The sequence below is a fragment of the Hibiscus syriacus genome, unplaced genomic scaffold (assembly GCF_006381635.1).
Source record: "Hibiscus syriacus cultivar Baekdansim isolate YM2019G1 unplaced genomic scaffold, ASM638163v2 tig00001728_pilon, whole genome shotgun sequence".
Lineage (NCBI taxonomy): Eukaryota > Viridiplantae > Streptophyta > Magnoliopsida > Malvales > Malvaceae > Hibiscus > Hibiscus syriacus.
In genome coordinates this window covers 998,188-1,011,497 of record NW_024061884.1, presented here as the reverse complement: position 1 = coordinate 1,011,497, position 13,310 = coordinate 998,188, and positions in this window count along the sequence as shown.

The following is a 13,310-nucleotide window of genomic DNA, read 5'->3' as shown; positions in this document are numbered from 1 at the left end:
GAATGATGAAAACCCATAAAACTTTATGGACCAATGGTACTTAGTGAAAACCCAAATGGACATATACTCGCATTTTATCAATCCGGTAAGAGATTTTAATCAGTGGATTTCTATTGAAACAATGGAGCCTATCTTACCACCTACCTTGAGAAGGCCACCGGAAAGACCACACAAGAACATAAGAACGGAGGCTGATGAAGCATCACCTTATACTCGTAAGGTGACAAAGAGGGGAGTTAAAATATTATGTAGAAAGTGTGGGGGTTCTGGACATAATGTAAAAACATGCAAGGGTCAGGTTGGTCGTAATACAAGGCCCCTCCAACAAACTTCTGCGGCAAGAAGATCAAAACTTCCATTATGTTTTAGATTGACTTTGTTTTAGCTTGCATTTGTTTTAGATTGAATTTTTATTGATTGTATTTATTTTTTATTACAGTTTAGAAGATCAAATGAAGCTGTCATGCAAAATCAAACAAGTAGTCCAAGGTTACAACAACCTATAGGGGTCCATACTATTAGATGGATGCCCACTCCCGATGTACCATTGAGTCAAGATAGTTGTGTCACTCAATCGTCTCCCCATCAACAAGCTCCAACACCAAATTAATATGTGATGCAAAATCAAAGAACTAATCCAATGGCACAATCACCTTCACAAGGCTATACTGTTAGATGGATGCCCACCCCTACTGTCCACATTAGGCAGCAAACATTTTTGAGCTAGTCATCTCCAAAGATGCATAAAAGTGATACTTCTGGCAGCCATCCATCTCCATAAAACTAGACCTTTTGTTTGATATTTTGAGTAGTGCATTTGACCATACACATATATTGCTTTGATCAACGATATTGTTAGGTTTTGTGGTGATAGCTGAAAAGAGCTTATGTATGTCCAAACAATTGTTCTCTAAATCTTTTGTTTATTTTCTTATGTGTATTGGTCAAACATTTGATGTATTCCATATATTGGCTTGAAAATGAATCCAATGACATTTTTTGTATGTTTTATATCCTTATATTTGAAGCATTTCCTTAAGACAAATCTATCTCACAAATTTAACATTTCATTTCGTTAATACTTAAGCATTACACTGAAAATAACAGGTTACATACATTGCATCTTCAATTCTAACACAAGTCTAGCATCTTCAATTCTAACACAAGTCTATTAACCCATACAATGTAGTTAACAACACATAGCATAATATTACCTAAATTACTCCCACAAATAAGACAAAAAAGAAGGCTTAAGTGATTATAATTCCCAGTATCACTCCCACAAAGAAAACAAGAACAAAAGTCAAAATCCAAGAGATTTACGTTTCCTTTGTTCCTCATCCATAGCTCCAATCTTTCTTAGAAGACTAACAATAATAGCTTTTGACCGATAACTTACTGGTGGATCATACCAGCAAAAATACTTGCAAACCCGAGCCCTTTTCCATAATTTCCACAACCCCAAAATCTCCTACCAAGATTTTCATTGGTCCATTCGGTTGTTAGCGACGAACGAACTCCACATAAGCACATCCGATTCTCATTTTCTTCATCCCGATTCTCATTTTCTTCATCCATGTTTTGAAACAGTCTTCTCTTCTTCTTCCTTCACTCTTTGTTTCTTCTATTTTAGCAGCTATGTTAGGGTAATATTTGAATTTTGAACTTTGGGTGCCCTTTAAATGGTTTTTTTATGTTTTAATTGACGTGGCGTGCTGCAAGTCCATGACGTGGAGTGCTGCATGTCCAACCTGAAAACAATAAGCTTAGTCAGCAGCCACATTAGACTCTCCGTTATTTTCTTAACGGAGAGTGGTCTGATTGAATCAATTAAAAATTTGGTGGTCTAATTGAGATAAAAAATAGTTCGGTGGTCAGATGATTAAAGATCAAAGTTTGGTGGTCCCCTGTGTAGTTTACCCTTTTATCTTTTTCTACTTTACATAATTTAACCAACTCCTCCTCATCATCTAACTAAACCCATCCTCCTCCATGACATAGTTAACATCCTGAACAGTTTAGGACACCAATTCTATCCCTATTTTCCAGTAAATCATATTATGATCCGAAACAGACCTTGCTTACAGTCTTTGGCTTATCTTGGGAAATAATGATAAATCTCTGATCCAGTAGAAAAACGACCAATCTCACATAAGTTGGAGCTTCCCTATTGTTACACCATGTAAATCAACCTCCAGATAGAGGCAAATCTACCAAGTTAGCTTACTCACAAAGTCTCTGAAAACATTCATTGAAACTGATTCACAGAACCTCCACCCTTCTCTTCCTGTGACAAAACAACATTGAAGTCCCCTCCTAAACACACTGGATAATCTAAATTCTCCAAAAGGCTAATAACTCCCCAAAATAACTCATTTTCTGAATCCACACTCGGACCATACACATTTATGAACCAACAAGTCCCTGATAACTCTTCCATAATCCTTTTAATTGCCATAAATATCCTAAATGACCTCTTCCTTCACAACAAACTCCTTCTCATTCCACATAGTAATTAATCCACCAGTAGAACCTTCAGTAGAAGCTACTGCCAAACCAGTCAGAATTTTGCTCAATTTTCCTCAGTGATGCTTGACTCACACCTTCTACTTTTGATTCTTGTAAAAATAAAAGAATAGGCTTTCTTCTCATCAGCAAACCTCCTTACAACTCAAGCTTTAATCCTCTACCCAAACCCTAACATTCCAAGACTTATCGCCACTTAACCATCATCATCGTACCATAACCTTGTTATCATATTATAATTTCTTCCCCTTGCAAATCCCTCTCCTTAACCAAAGGAACCACTTTGTTCATGAATGCTTTCTCAGCTCCTTAAATTTAACCCCAACAGTTTGCTAACATTCCAATGCCTCTGCCACTCCTTCTGCCCCATTGTTAAAATAATCTGACCCTCTACCTATGCAACTCTTTACTTCCAATCTCCTAGATCTTGAATAACATTATATAAAAAACCTCTCTCTTTACTAACCAACTCACCTTACCATAATATCGATGTTGGGACGGAGATAAAGGCCCATTTGGAAAGCCTATTACAGCCTGTTCAATATTCTTCTCATCTGCAAATAAATAGCATTCTATTTGGTCTTAAGCTCCCTTAATCAGGCCCATTTACCTTCACCTATCCAAGTTACAATTAAGCCCATTTTTCTGGTCAACCATATCATGCCCCGAAGTGACACCTCCCATACTCTTCCCATTTTCTCTCCCTCCATTAAAAACTTTCGACAATCTGCTGGATAGGGACAACATATGGTTGTTGTCTTCTCCCTACACAAGTCAACAAAAATATTACTTGATCCCATTTTTTCAAACTCCCATCGATCTCTGTGCTAACACCTGTTGAGAACCCCAAACTCATACTTCTACTTTATTCTGAGCGTCTGACATGGGCTATTTCTCCAACTACCCCACCTGACCTTCCTGAACATCCCCTTTGCTCCAGTCTGACAAATTCTCCTCCCAAAGATCCACTGACACATCCTTCTCAACCACATCTGCTAACTCAGGAAAGAAATCTTCACTGCCTTCAACCTTAATCTTGATAATGAACGATCTCCCATACGTGTTAATGGTGATATGAGAAGAATATCAAATAGGCTCTCCACCCTCAGAAACATCTGAGCCACTCTACAATCCATTTTGGATTGTTTCCTTTTGAATCTTCACTAACTTACCCCATCTCGATGCCATACTGGTGAAGAGTGAAACCGACCAAAAGTTTAATGGGACACCTATCATAGAATTGCATAATAAACTAATGGAACACACCCATCCTCCGAAACAGGCTCCAACCTTTCTAACCAGAAGGACAGAGCCTCCCACTTATCTTCCATCGCTACCTTTTTCTCCTCCAATGTCTAGAAGACTAACAAGTAGGCATTTTTGTGTATCCCCACCTTACTACCTTGACATTGAAGCCCTCATTCCATAATGCCTTCTGCACAAATCAACTTCAAAAAACGCCCTTGCAAATGCCAGTTAAAAACGATCTCAACCATAGCCTTTCTTTCACCGGAATAAAAGCTTCCAAAGTCTTTTTCACCTCCTCTATCTCTATAGCTACTCACTTGCATACCCTCTGGAACTTTTTTCACCCCCACTACCGTATCCTTGTAAGTTCTAGCATCATGAAAATTATCATCACTCATCTTCCCTATACCTAACTGGAGATATCGGTCTTCCCCCTTCGATACCTCAGCTACCGCAATTTTTGATCCCTCCCTTCATGCTCCTCATAACATTATTCTTCTCATATTTCACAATCCTCATTGGTATTTCTCCTCCCATCCACCATGGCGTTGTTTCATCTTTTCCTTTGCATTCATCAAATCCTCCTTCCTGGCAAAATGAACAAAAGCAATGTATTTTCCTTGTGTTTAGGTCTATTGTTAACAAACTGAATGAACAGCTTAACAACCTTACCATGATAACTAAAAGTTCTCATAAAGCACTTCTATGAACTCTCCTACTGATAGTTGTATATATGTGTAATGATGCTTATTAAGGAGTAAAGTTACTCTTTACTAATGTAATACGATTTTAATTGTGTTTAGATGTCGGAAACTAAAGATAAAGGTAAGAAATTTGATAATGTTAAAAAGAAGGTCGAGATCGAAATCGACCAAAAAGAATCTGGCATGACTTCAGTATCACGCCTTAGAAGGGTAGAAGCTACTAGGGATTTCCTCCATTTTGTATGAGGAATGCCTCAGTGTTAACGATGTTTTTCATTTGAGGAATCTATTAAAGTTTACAAGAGAAATTGAATAGGATGAGGATATAGAGGAGATTTCTTAAGAGGAGATTTCTTAATCTAGTTGACTATGAGGTTTCTTCAGTAAGCTTAAATAGTTGAGAAATATTTAAGTTAAGTATTAAATGATTTAAAGTATTATTGAGTGAGTAAGAGGAACTGAGTAAGCGGTAAATACGTTGTCCGCTAAAAGTTAACAAACTGAGTTATTAGTGATAAAATGATTAAATTTGTATGAGAAAATGTTAATTTTTAGGGACCTGATAGAGTTAACGTTGAAAGTAAAATTACAAAAGTGGATTGTCTACCTATTTCATGCTACAATGAATTAATGCTTAGATTGATTATTGACTCGCGAGGACTAAAAAAGTGTTAAGTTCGTAATGATGAAAAAAAGAGTAAATTTGTTTACTAGTTTAATTTTAGCATTAACTACTATGAAGTATTGCTACGAAGTTTTCAAGTCTTCTTATTTAATGATTGGATATTAGACTTTCATAGTTGAGAGGGAAAATGTTTCAATTGCTCGAGAATATTTTCAATGGATTCAGAAAAGTTACACGGATTACCTCAAGAAGAAAATAAGAAATTTTAAAATAAAGGTATTCTATTCAACTTGATCTCGAGTGAGATAATAGAGGTAACCCTATGGGTCATGGTGAAAGTGTGAGTTGGACATGTAGTAAATATCCGATAAAGTTTCAAGGGGCTAGGTTTCCGGTGAATCTGATGGAATTATCATTGACGAGTTTAAGATCATTTTGGGTATGGGTTGTTTGTCTCAAGAAGTGATTATTTCAAAAAGATACGTAAAATTTGGAATTTTAGTTATTGGAGAGAAAACAAATCATCGCCCAGTGTGATATCATCAATGATTGCGAAGAAATGATGTCAGAAAAATAGTTTTTCTGGTTAGTATGATAGATACTTAAGTATTTAAAGTAGGATTTTATGATATTTTGGTGTATACAAAGTTGAGAGAGAAGCTGATGATCATCTTTGTATTGTTCTTTAGATTCTTTAAGAGAAGAAATGTATGCCAAACTATTTAAAAGTGAGTTCTGGTTAGCAAGGTTGCTTTTCCTTAGCCATATAGTGTCCGTAGAAGGCATAAGAGTAGATCCCAAAAAGATTAATATAGTGGATTGGAAAACCCTAAATAATGGTTATGAAGTTTGGAGTTTCTTGGGGCTTGCTGATTATTATCGAAGGTTCGTGAAGAACTTTTCGATGTTAACTTCACTGTTAACCAAATTTTAAGGAAGGATATGTCTTTTGGTTTAAAAAGAGTAGTGCCAAGAGAGTTTTAAAATGCTAAAGAGGATTTTAATAGAGACATCAATGCTTGTACAACTTGAGTTGGGTATGGATTATGTGGTTTTTAGTGATATATCTTATAACGGCTTGGGATGTGTGCTTATGCAAAAAGGTAAGTTATAGCGTATGCCTTGATAAGTTAAATCATAAGAGGAATTACCTTACGCATGATTTAGAGTTGGTAGCAGTGAGTTTGTTTTAAAGATTTGACGCCATTATCTGTATGGTGAGTGGTGCTATTATACAAATCACAAAAGTCTAAAGTCTTTGTTGACTCAAAAGAGCTGAACATGGGATAGAAAGATGGATAGAGCTTTTAAAGGATTATGACGTGATCATTGATTATCACAAAAGGCTAAATTTTTGCAGTTTTGCGAGCTATGGATGTACGATTAGTGTTGAAAGGAAATATGCTTTTAAATAAAGCCGTTGTTTTAGATTGAAAAAGAATTACAAGGGAAAAAAAACTGAGTCCGAGATTTATTGGACCTTATAAGATTTTAAAAAGGGTCAGACCAGTAGCTTATTAGTTAGCTTTGCCTCCTAAAATGGTCAAGACCCATAATGTTTTTCATGTATCGTTGCTTAGGAATTACTGATCAGATCCATCGTATGTTATTACATTGGAAGAAATAGAGATTCAACCAGATTTGACTTATGAAAGAACCAGTATGGTTCTTGACTCGAGAAATCAAGAAACTCCATAGCAAGATAATTGCTCCAGTTAAAGTGCTTTGCTAAAGCATAAAGTCTTAAAATTCGAGGACGAATTTTCTAAAAGGGGAGAATTGTGATACCCCAAACATCGGCCAGTGGCCATAGTGAAAGGATTTAAAATTTTAGGTTAAATTGAATAAATTGAAAAGTACAAAAACTGATTTAGGAAATGTGTTTAAGACTTATTAGTAATAAAGGAAGAATGGAGGGGCAATTTGGTCTTTTAGAATGAATAAATTTAATTATCAGTTTATTTAGGATATTTATATTAAGGGGATAAGGGATAAATGGTAAAAGCTGAAAATTTGGTTCTCCTTCTTCTTCTTCCCGTAGCCCATAGCTAAGGTAAGGTTTGTTCAATGTTGGTTTTTCTTTTTGTTTATGGGATGTTTTGAAGCTTTAAGTGATGTAAAGCTTAAGAAAAGCTTAAAAGTGAAACTAAAGAATGGTGATTTATTTGAGATTTTAAAAATGGATTTTAAATGATTTGATAAAATATGGTCAGTTTGAAGTGTAAAAGTATATTTGACTTTCCAAATAAGTAAATAAGAGATTTGAATCCTTAGAAATGATTAAAAAATATTTGAATTTGGGTGATTTTTAGTTTTAAGGGTTCTTTGGAGTTATTGGATATTATTGGGAGATTTATGGATGTACGTTAGTTGGATTAAGTAATGAGTTTAATGGTATGGTTGGAAATAACAGTAAGAGATTTTGGTGAAATTTGGGTAAATCTAAGTGAAATACATAAAAATAGGTAAGGGTAAGGGTATCAGTACTGGAAGGAGAATACTGATACTATAGGGTTAAATTTGAGGAAAGGGGATGACACATTGTAACCCCCTAGATTCAACTTATGCGTTTCAATTAAGTCTAGTGAATTACTTTAAAATTCTTAAAATATTTTTCTAAAACGTTATTTGATAATTTAAACCTTATTGCAATTAACATTATAAAAGTAAAATAATTAATTATAAAAGTTTAAATAGTAATTATAAAATAAGAAAAATAGTTATAAAACAAAACATGTCATAAACCTAAAGTATAGTAGCAAAAAGCCGTAAACATCATCATCGTCATATAACGTGTATGTCAAAATAAAGGCCCATGTCACATAATTAATAGCAATTCTGAAGATAGAAACATTACAACAAAAATTTATTCTATAAAATGTCGATCCTCCTAGTGCATGAATATGCTTATCCACACGTATTTGGTAGGGAAAAACAATTTGAAAAGTGACCTAGGGCTCAGTGTGCCCCATTATGCAATAAAAACATTATAAAAAAATCATCAAGTATAGTCCAGTAAAGTATCATGGAATCCTGATAACATATAAGATTAAATCACATAATATACATTCCTCCGTTACCCATATGCAGTTTCCCAGAACTGCTTCCATAGGGTAGCCTTAACCTATTGGTATAAGGAACTAGCCTAAGGGAACATCTTGGGGCCGAAGGCCTACCTAAGAGTCTCCTTACGTCCGTATGGATTTTACCAACCTTGATCAGTGCTGCACCTCCATACTCCAACCTACCCAGATAATATTCCCATAACATATTTCATATAACAAGCAAAGATTTTCATGATCCATATTCGGTAAAATAATCTTCCATTGAAAATAATCATTTAAATATCACACATCATTCATCATAGTTATTGAACCATCATTCATGAATCATAAATTCCAGTGAAATATATATATTATATATATATATATATATATATATATATATTATATAGATATATATATATAATATATATATATATATATATTAGACCATATAAAATCATCGAATACACAGAGGGAACACACCTCTTAAAATAGGACACATAGTAAAACTACTGAGTATTGGCCTCGTTACGCTCTGCTACAGTGCTCAAACCTAATTCATATCAATCAGAGTTAATATCGGAGTAATATTTTAAATTGGGTTATTTGAAATGTTCACGATTCATACGAGTGATTATAGGCTCCCGTAGCGTAACAGATCAAGAATAGCTGGGTCGAGCTAGCTAGCGGTCAGATAAGTCTCTAGTACTTCAAACATAATAATTTATCAGTTCCAGATCTTACTTTAATTTTTCCAAATTAAAACATTTAATTACTTAATATATAGGTTTAACGGTCAATTTAGAGGCTTTGAGTTTGAATTTGGCAAAACAACTTCAGAATTGAAATCAGAACGTCAAATCAACGGTCCGTGTCAGACATGGGTCGGGTACCCATTACAGTCTGTGCACCACGTGGTGAAATTTCCCCATGAGCAGAGAGCGGCACGTTGGTGCGTGCGAGAGCCTAGAAGGCCCGAAAATTCTACAAAATTTCTAAAATTTTATGGGATTTGAAAGCTTTCATATAGATTTTAAAACTCAAAACTTAGTGACAAACGGACAGAAGGACGATAGTGCAAGGAACACGATAGTGCAAGAGGTGTCGAAAATAGAGAAATGATCGACGATTTTCACAATGGTGGGGTTTAAAAACATAGAAACATTGCATCAAATTTACAATGTTTGACGGTGTTTCACGCTAAGAGGTTTGAGGGGTTTTGTTCACCATCGTCGTGAACCAAACGGGAGTGGTGGCGCGAGCTGAACGGTTCGGGTGGCGATGAATTTTGTCGTTGGAAGAAGGTTAGGGCGGCTGAGGAAATTTGGGGTTGTTTGCCTTTGTTTTTCTGATTTTAATCAAAACCAAACTTTAAACATATTTAGTTTTTTCTCTAACGACACAAAATAGGCAAATTCAGGCCATGTCCCTTAATTTCCTTCAACTTCTAAACAGCCTACAAGTTCTGGAAAATTTTAATTTGGCCCTTAAATTTAACAAATTATTCAATTTTCATTTTTTCCTAGTTGTGACAATTATTCCCCTCTAAAAGAAATTTCATCCTCGAAATTTACCTTGTAATCAACATATATGGAAACTGAGTCTTTATGGATTCTTCTCTTCCCAGGTAGCATCTGCTGGAATTGTTACTCTCACTGGACCTTACCATAGGAATACACTTGTTCATCAACACTCTCCCATTTAGATCTAAGATATGTATAGGTTCCTCCTCATAGAAATCTGTTCTCAACTCAACATCTTCCCACCGAATGATGTGACTTGGTCCGGAAGATATAACCTCAGCATTGACACATGAAAGACATCATGATACGACTGAGCTGAGAGGCAACTCAAGCTGGTATGCAACATGTCATACTCTCTTCAAGATACAAAATGGTCCAATAAATCTTGGACTCAATTACCCTTGCGCCCCAATCTCAATACTTTCTTCCATAGGGATACTTTTATACTTGATCTCAAACCTCAATCTAGATATTTTTCTCCTCTGATTAGCATAAGACTTATGTCTATCAAATGCCTCTATCAAGCGATCATGAATCAATGAATGTGTCATTTGTCGCGCACTAACTCATGTCCCAAAGTCTGTTTATCATGCAACTCAGTCCAACAAATCGGTGCGACACTTATACCCATACAGTGCTTCATACGTGTCATACGAATGCTGGCCTGGTAGTTGTTATTGTAAGCAACTCAACAAAAGGCAAAAAGTTCTCCAAGCTACCATGAAAACCAATCACGCAACCCCGCAACATATCCTACAGAACCTGAATCACTCTCTCTGATTGACCATCAGTTTGAGTGGAATGTTGTACAAAATCCAATATCATACCCAAACCCATATGCAGTTCCTTCCAGAATCTCTAAGTAAATCTCGTATCCCGATCAAAAATGATAGATAACAGGACACCATACAATCTGATGATCTTCAAGATATACAACCTAGCCACTTGTCCAACGTATAATTTACCCGCATAAGAATGAAGTGAGCCGACTTTGTAAGTCTGTCAACAATCACCCATACTAAATAATTTTTTTGAAGGAGTCATAGTAACCCAGTAACGAAATCTACGATAATTCGCTCCCATTTCCACTCAAGAATCTTGATAAGATGTAACAAACCTGACGGATGCTTATGCTCTGACTTAATATGCTGAATGTCAAACATCTCGCCATAAATTAGAGATGTCTTTCTTCATGCTGATACAATGATATCTCTCTCTCAGATTTCGATACATCTTATCTCCATAGGGGTGCATAGAATGTGTACTACTATAAGCCTCATTGAGGATAACATGCCTCAACTTTGTATTATCAGGCACACAATATTGATCGCTCGCCATCTCGACCCACCTTTTCTCGATCTATTAGGCTACGGAGTCAATAGTCACTCGTATAATCGTTAACTTTTCGAATACTCGATTTAAAATATTACTTCGATATTAACTCTGATTGATATGAATTAGGTTCGAGCACTATAGTAGAGCGTGATGAGCCGATCTCAGTATTTTTACTGTGTGTCCTATTTTAATATGTGTATTCCCTATGTGTCATTCGATGATTTTATCTGGTTTGATAAATATATATATATATACACAGGACGGTATAATTTTACTGAATTTAATCGTGGAAATCTTTGCCTATATGAAATTGTTATGGGATATTATCTGGGGTAGACTGAGTATGGAGATACACCATAATCAGCTGGTAAATCCTGACGGACCTAAGTCACTCTTGGGTAGACTTTCAGGCCCCACAATGTTCCCTTAGGTGGCTCCTTATACCAATAAGTATAAGCTACCCTATGGATGTAATTCTGGGAAACTGCATAAGGTTTAAGGGATGAAGGTATATTATGTGATTTAGTATCTTATATGTTATCGGGATTTCCATGATACTTTACTGGACTATTACTTGATTTTTTCATATAATGTTTTTATTGCACTAATGGGACACACTGAGCCCTAGCTCACTTTTCAAACTATTTTTCCACCTTCCGGATATATATGTGGATAGGCATATTCAGGCAGTAGGAGGATCGACAATTATAAAGAACTTTTGTTGTAATGTTTCTATCTTCAGAATTGCTTTTAATTATGACATGAGCCTTTGTTTGACATATTCGTTTTATGATGATATGTCTACGGATTTTGCTAATGTACTTGAGGTTTATGACATGTTTTGTTTTATAAATGTTTTCTTGTTTTATAATTACGAGTTAAACTTTTATAGTTAATTATTTTACTTTTATAATATTAATTGCAATACGTTTTAAATTATCAAATTCTTTAGAAAAATGTTTTAAGAAACTTTAAAGTAATTCACTAAACTAGTCGAAATGTAGACTGGTCTAGGGGATACATTTTTATTGGTCAGAGATTGTGGTTTTTAAACCTCAGACTGTAAATGGGTCCCCCACAAAATTTTAAACTATTTTGAAAATGTTTTACAAATTGTTATAAGGTCATATCACCTGTTTTTACAAGTTAAATGTGTCCAGTACTCTATGTCAATCTAAGCTTAAGTATACCTTTTGTAGTGAATTAGATCCTTATCGATGAGTGGAAAATGAGGTCGTCGCCCTAGCCGTTGGGCAAGAGCTGCTTGGTTTTCTGACCCATTGATGACTCCGCTATAAACCCGCCACTTGCTCTAGAGATAGATATGTCGACTCCTGTCAAGGGAGCTTCTGACTCTAGTTCTAAGCCTACGAGAGTGGCTTGATGAGACTCTCGGTGGGCAGTTTATGTAACTGATTTAGGGTACGGTTAGAGCCTGCTGGTATTATCCATGAGGTATCAATTTCAGACTCTGATAACTAATGGGGTCAGGATTTTTAGAGATCCGATTAGTGGAGCTCCTACTGAAGCTAAAGATTAGCTCCATGATACGAAAAATGTATGGATCATTGGTTTGGACCAATCTAAGAGATATCTGAGTGCAGTTGCGATGTTAGATGGGAATGCCCACACTTGGTGAGAGTCAGTAGTCAGTAGTGTCCCAGCTGATCATTTGACTTAGGAGAGCTTTAAAGAGCGCTTTAGGAAGCGTTTATGGCTGAACGTTATCTAGCTGAGAGACGAACACAATTCTAAGACTTGGTGCAAGATGATACGTCAATCTCTGAGTACGAGATGAATTATTAAAACTGTTTAATTACGACATTACTCTGATTCCCACTGAGAGAGAAAGATACCACAAGTTTGCTATCGACTCAGATATGAGCTGCATAGGCAGGTTGTGACCCACCAGGATGAGAGTTTTGATATGTTGGTGGGAAGAGCGAAAGATGCTGAGGAGGGGAGGCTTTATCTCCTGGTAGAGAGCGTGTCGATCAGAGCAATCTAAGAATCTTTTGGCCCTACTGAGTCTTCTGCATAGTCAAGAAAAATGACTCGTACTTCGGCCCCTCATAAGAGCATACTTGTTCCAGGCCTACAGCGTCTTTACCCTCAGCTGTTAGTCGAGATGGTTCTTCTGGGTTGCCTCAGGTTCCCTTTTATGATATTATGGTAATCGACACAGAGGATAGTGTCGTAAGAAGATGGGCATTTTCTACCAGTGTATTCCACTAGTCATTTCCAGAGGGCTGTCCATAGCTAACTTCATCTGAGCAGACAGCTACTCCGACTCCTGCACGTTCGC